At 42.5% G+C, this 6823-nt stretch overlaps 1 non-coding gene across 1 annotated transcript; it reads left to right on the forward strand.

Annotated features, from left to right (window-relative positions):
- The first annotated feature begins 5824 nt into the window (after positions 1-5824).
- Trnas-cga lies at positions 5825-5899 on the forward strand. Its single transcript has one exon. It is a non-coding gene; the product is annotated as a tRNA-Ser (tRNA).
- The last annotated feature ends 924 nt before the right edge of the window (positions 5900-6823 follow it).

Consider the following 6823-nt stretch of genomic DNA (forward strand, 5'->3'; position numbering starts at 1 on the left):
GTGTTTCTTCCAACTTAACGGTGCCGACCCGGGGGGTCCACGATTAACACCTGGGTCTGACCACCTGCTGAGCCGCCGCCTCCCATGAGCAGACATAATCCATTACTGCAGGATTGTACCCGCAGGATACTGCCCCTGCATTCTGTATTGAGGTCCTTGGTTCAGCTCTGTGTGTTACAGTGCTTCTTGTACTGACTCATGTATATGCACCAGCCATTGCGACCAACCTCTGTGGAGTCTGTTACACTTGTGTATCAGTCATCTGCCTAGGACCCAGACCTCCCGCCTGTTCGATGGGGCGATGTCATTTGCTGGGCGTCCTATATCGCCCTGTCCTCCCCAGCATCAGCGTGAAACTCAATGCACTGATCAATACCCAGCATCACTATGACTGGTGTACTTTCAACACAGAATAAAGAAACCCATGCATTTTCTGTCTCTATAACTTTCCGTCGGGCAACCACCTAGCTCCACAAACCTGCCGTCCTGCTAATCATCATTCCTCTGTATCGTAATCCCTAGTGGGGTTTCTGATCTCACCAGATGACCTGACCAATCGTGCTGCAACTGGAGTCAAAACTGACTTTTTCTTCCCGCTGTATGTATGATGGCCCAATGCCTGAGCTATCGTATGATTTTTAAGAGTTAATTATGTTAAGCCAAAATCACTTCGAAGGAAACAAAATAATGTTATGTGTCCGGTGTAGTTCACAACGTGCTACGTATTAGTTGCCAGAGGCACTGTGCTAGGCAGCATCATGAATCCAGTTCTATGTTGATCAGGCTCAAGGGCTAACAATATGATTTTAGTGATTTGGTTAACTATACTTTCATTGCTCCTATATTTTTTTGTTATTTTTCGTGTTATCTTGTGTGGGATAGAGGTTTCAGAATGACTGAGTCATTAGGTTGCCACCCAGGAAGCTGTACAGTCCTTGTTGGAGAAGGCAGCTCAGTTCAGAGCAAGTAAAACTGAACTACACAAGCAACTAGATTCTGTGGGAGAGGACAGGGCCTTGTCCAGGTTGGCTGCTCCTACTTTAAACTCTATTACCACCATTTTACTTATCCATTTTATGGCGAAAGAAGGGGAGGATATTCTATCAGCTATAGATAACCTGTCGATAGCTACAAAACTGGGTTTGTGGATAAATGAACAGTTGTTACAGATTACCAAGTTTTGTTTAACAGAAGGAGCGAATAGGTATTCTAACATCTGACGTACTCAGGAAAGGTCTGGAACAACGTTATGAGGCAGAATTGTTAAAGATTCTACCGTGAACAACCGTATGAGGCGTCGCTAAATTAAAATGGACCGGTTCAGAACTTTGTACATGCGATACAGGGGATCAATGTGAATACCTATCAGTTGCCAGATAGTGACGAAATAGAGTCATTCTGAAGCAAGTCGAACTCTGGGCTTTCTTAAAGGAACTGCTACCAAATGTGTCAACACTGATGTGTGCAGAATTTCCAAGTGACCTGGTTGAAGCAACTGGTATAGACATGGAACTGGAGGAAATAGATGTAATGACAAAAGACCATTACAGAAGAAACGTCTTCAATCCTATGTGTGAAGTGTTACTGTCGCGAAAATTCTGGTCACATGCTAAAAGAGTATCTCCGACCACAGTGTAACAAAGGTGGGAAGGGTCCACGATCAGCAGGACTGTAGAAGTGAGTGGCATAACGGATAAATTAGAAGTGGAATTTTGATGGACTGTGGTTTGGGTTGGGGGTTGTGCAGACGGGGACTCAATTTTACACTTGCTTTATTTAGTATCAAAATCTGTAATTAACAGAACAGAACCTTAAATGTAATATAATTTTCTGTATTCTGATGGAAATTATTCAGGGCTAATATAACCAAACACAAAATATCCTTTTAAGAAGAACAGAACCTTAATAACAGGAACTTACACACACAGCTGAAAGATTTTTCCATTAACTCTCTTCAACTGAGCTGCCGTGGTCCCACTTGCCATCGGAAATTGAAGACAGATGTACAGAAGAGAAACAAACAGAACAAGTCATGTACATAGAACGAATTCAGTCTGGCCATACAACGTACCACCAGGCGACAGCATACATCTTAAAATGTCTGGTAGCCTGCCGCAATCAGAAATGACAACAAAAAGATATGGCCAGAGTAAACTTAACTTAGGATGAGTATTGTAAGCTCTAAACATACCTTTCCCTACTATTACTACCACCCCCGCAAACTATGATACTAGCTACCAATAATACAATACTACCAACCTACCCATGCTTGTGGTAATGTTAGCTGTGCATGGAGCATACAGACACAGGGCTAGGCTATATAATTTAAAATTATATCACAAATCTTCTTTTAATCCCAGAGATATTATCATCGGAAAATTGACACAATTTAATAAGCAATTGTCCATATGAGTTTAAAAAAAACGACAAACTCGTTTCCGAAATTAAACATTTAAAACTTTTAAAAATAAAATTCTTTTCTGAAAGAAAATTAAAAAAACATCTTCTGTGATACACATGCTGAGCAAATACTTGATAGCTCATTCACAGCCAGCTGCTACAGGTTCGGATCTGTAAAAGCCATACTAGCAGACCATTACAAGCCAGAGCCACATAAATAATGTACATGGATACACAGGGGAACGCACCCGATTGTTACCAATGAAAGTGAAAATCTGTAAAAAAAAGAAAAAAAGGAAATACAACCTAAAGAATACCTGGCTATCCGGCATCCTGTTAACCATGTAAATCGTTGTTCATATTAACAGTTACGAATTCACAAAAGGATTCATGTCAAAGCAAGACTTAGTCTTAGCCCATACAGAACTACCAACTTTTGCAGAATTAGGTCTTAAAACAGCTTATGCCACATTGCCTCATCGTAGCCATTACGCCATTTCACATGGGGGATATGCCCTGCCTACCGTCCGTTGAAGCACAAGATATTGCTTCAGAGCTGAGAGCCTGCCAGCACTCCCAAGTTTACGGACTCAGCAGACCAGCTCACGCACAGACGTGAGCGACGTTTAAATGTTTTTCTCCAGCTATTCATGGGTCCTCTGCGGGGAAGTGAGGTGGGTTTGGGGTACCGGGATGCTCAAGACCGAGGAAAGCTGTATACTACGTTGGTTTTCATAACACATACTCCAACAAAGGCGACATAACTATTACACAGAGGCGTCATATTAAAGCAGGCAAAATATACGTATCCCAATCCATAACTGTGTTCTACACATGCAATCGAATACACAAACACACACAAGGTTACATGATATGTATGAATACATAGCGGTCATGGAGCGACGTTGGAAACTGCCGCAGTCATAACATGCAGGTCCATTTCGGAACTTATATTTGCTGCTCACATCAGCTGAAGTGCAAAAAGTAGCGACTTGAACATTTTTAAATCTAACAGCATCCTGTAACCAACTTTCGTCTTCTCAAAACTTGTCAAATTCATTTCTTGTAAACTATGCAGTAACATGTAACTGCATGATTTTCCCTGAATTTGTGTTACGCTCTAGTTGCCTTTCTCCCATTTCATTATTCTTGTAGATCAAACATTTATGTGTTGCCGCACAAGCGATATACATGGCTCAGAGACTCATTATGACTGCAAGAGACCGATAATCTTTGACTCGTGATGCAAAAACTCTGCAAATATAATGTGGAACATTACGTATACAATGGCCTAACTACTTCTGATGGAGAATTGCGGAAGGTGGAATCGCAGTAGAATTGTAATCAGTGGCACTGTTGTAAGCTGCCGTTTTGAGTACCGAATGCTATTTGATTAGTTATGATAATATCTGTTACAAGAGATTGATGTATCCTGGAATATGCTTATGAAGATCATGTCCGGAAAAAAATATAATTTCATAAATGGAAAAGGCACGCTCAATCCTGATTCTTTTAACTTTTCGCTTGTCTGTGGCTCGGAACATTATTTGTTGTGTCATAGCTCGTAGGGAACTTCGTATCCTCGGAAATCAGTAGAGCCCGCACCACGGTCGTATATGCTGTGTTTTAAGAGATTAAATTCTGGACGTTATCGAAACTGATACACAACTTGGACACTGATTCCCATGCTGCAGAGTGAGTACGTCATAGCATCCAAGACACTTCCCCACGGCGTGCGATTGTGCCTTTGGTTATTTTAAGAATTTTAGAGTCGATGATCGCCAGACTTCTGCATTTTGTTTAGCAGACTTGAGAATTCAATATAGTAACAAAATTTCTATCTGGAAGTGTGGGAGATAACTCTGTAACAATATTGGGGAAGCGACTGCTCCGCCCAAACGTTTCCACTCAAGTAACTAGATACTATTCAGTCGTAATGTAACTTCAGTTTCTCGGGGAGAGAGTTCACTCTTCTCCATGAAATTCGTACCCCCCTGCTGCTGTATCGTGTATCATATATTTCAAGAACACCTACGAAACGTTCATCAAGCAACGACATTATAAATGTCAGATTAGTGTACTATGAAAGTATAGTTATGTGAATGATAACTAACATTAATGTGTTACAGATTAAGGTTGGGCGTCATCAGTGGGGATTGATTTTTAAGTCTTGTTATAGTATCGCATCACAGTGTGTTTAAAACAAAACATAATTTATTTATATTTAAAACTAGACATTTAAGTAAATGATCATTTATGTTGCAGTTGTCTGGTACATTGTGCAGTCAGATACTTTTCTTTCCTACTGCAGTGTAGATGCGAGGTGCAGGAAATGATGAATCGGTTAAATGATAAAGGCCTTTACTCAGATAGCCGTGTTGAAGAAAGAACATTTGACTAAATATTGGAAGACATACTAAATATTTTAAATTTTTGTCATTATTCCGCGTGACCGCTACGGTCGCAGGTTCGAATCTTGCCTCGGGCATGGACGTGTGTGATGTCCTTAGGTTGGTTAGGTTTAAGTAGTTCTAAGTTATAGGGGACTGATGACCACAGATGTTAAGTCCCATAGTGCTCAGAGCCATTTTGCCATTATTCCGTGGCATACGTAAACTTCGCCCTAATTTTTCCTACGACAGAAAACAGAAAAGTTGTATTTATGGCTTATCGCCTTATACATAGAATTCTACTATGGAATCTGAACCGTCCAAACCTTTCTAATCCTACTCATTCTCAGATTAAAAATATACGAAACACTGTCATTCAAACTATTATCGTCATACATCCAAGAGCTGGAGAGACCTCTCTTGTACTGCATATACCAATGATCCCGATATAATTACCCATTCGTTTGAAGCGACTTCCATTCCCAATCAAGGTATCGTTTGCAATAACAATAAACGAGTCTCAGAGTCAGAGAGAGAGAGAGAGAGAGAGAGAGATAAGAGGAGAAGGACAAAGACAGGGGAGTGGAACAGATGCAGAGACGAGGCAAAGAAGAGGATTAGGACGTATATCCATTTTCCATACGTATTTCAGCAATTAAGCACTACAGAGCTTAAAACTTCCTGGCAGATTAAAACTGTGTGCCCGGCCGAGACTCGAACTCGGGACCTTTGCCTTTCGCGGGCAAGCGAAAGCCTTTCGCTTGCCCGCGAAAGGCAAAGGTCCCGAGTTCGAGTCTCGGTCGGGCACACAGTTTTAATCTGCCAGGAAGTTTCATATCAGCGCACACTCCGCTGCAGAGTGAAAATCTCATTCTGGAAACATCCCCCAGGCTGTGGCTAAGCCATGTCTCCGCAATATCCTTTCTTTCAGGAGTGCTAGTTCCGCAAAGTTCGCAGGAGAGCTTCTGTAAAGTTTGGAAGGTAGGAGACGAGGTACTGGCAGAAGTAAAGCTGTGAGTACCGGGCGTGAGTCGTGCTTCGGTAGCTCAGTTGGTAGAGCGCTTGCCCGCGAAAGGCAAAGGTCCCGAGTTCGAGTCTCGGTCGGGCACACAGTTTTAATCTGCCAGGAAGTTTCATATCAGCGCACACTCCGCTGCAGAGTGAAAATCTCATTCTGGAAACATCCCCCAGGCTGTGGCTAAGCCATGTCTCCGCAATATCCTTTCTTTCAGGAATGCTAGTTCCGCAAGGTTCGCAGGAGAGCTTCTGTAAAGTTTGGAAGGTAGGAGACGAGGTACTGGCAGAAGTAAAGCTGTGAGTACCGGGCGTGAGTCGTGCTTCGGTAGCTCAGTTGGTAGATCGCTTGTCCGCGAAAGGCAAAGGTCCCGAGTTCGAGTCTCGGTCGGGCACACAGTTTTAATCTGCCAGGAAGTTTCATATCAGCGCACACTCCGCTGCAGAGTGAAAATCTCATTCTGGAAACATCCCCCAGGCTGTGGCTAAGCCATGTCTCCGCAATATCCTTTCTTTCAGGAGTGCTAGTTCTGCAAGGTTCGCAGGAGAGCTTCTGTAAAGTTTGGAAGGTAGGAGACGAGGTACTGGCAGAAGTAAAGCTGTGAGTACCGGGCGTGAGTCGTGCTTCGGCAGCTCAGATGGTAGAGCGCTTGCCCGCGAAAGGCAAAGGTCCCGAGTTCGAGTCTCGGTCGGGCACACAGTTTTAATCTGCCAGGAAGTTTCATATCAGCGCACACTCCGCTGCAGAGTAAAAATCTCATTCTGACTACAGAGCTTGCTAGTAGCTTCTGTACTTAACTATATGATAATCAATGACAACATGGAATTTTGTAAACCCTAAGGTACGTTTCGTCTCATGTACCAACTAAATGCTAGCGCCTTTCTGCTGTTATGGTTCTATCTGTGTGCTACATGAGTGCTCAGTCAGTTTCTAAACTCTAGTGTGCACGTTTTTAAGAACAAAAGCGAACAATTCTTAAAAAATGACAGTACTCGCCTGCCTAATAATTGTGCGTTTT

The sequence above is a fragment of the Schistocerca americana genome, chromosome 5 (assembly GCF_021461395.2).
Source record: "Schistocerca americana isolate TAMUIC-IGC-003095 chromosome 5, iqSchAmer2.1, whole genome shotgun sequence".
In the NCBI taxonomy this organism is placed as follows: Eukaryota; Metazoa; Arthropoda; class Insecta; order Orthoptera; family Acrididae; genus Schistocerca; species Schistocerca americana.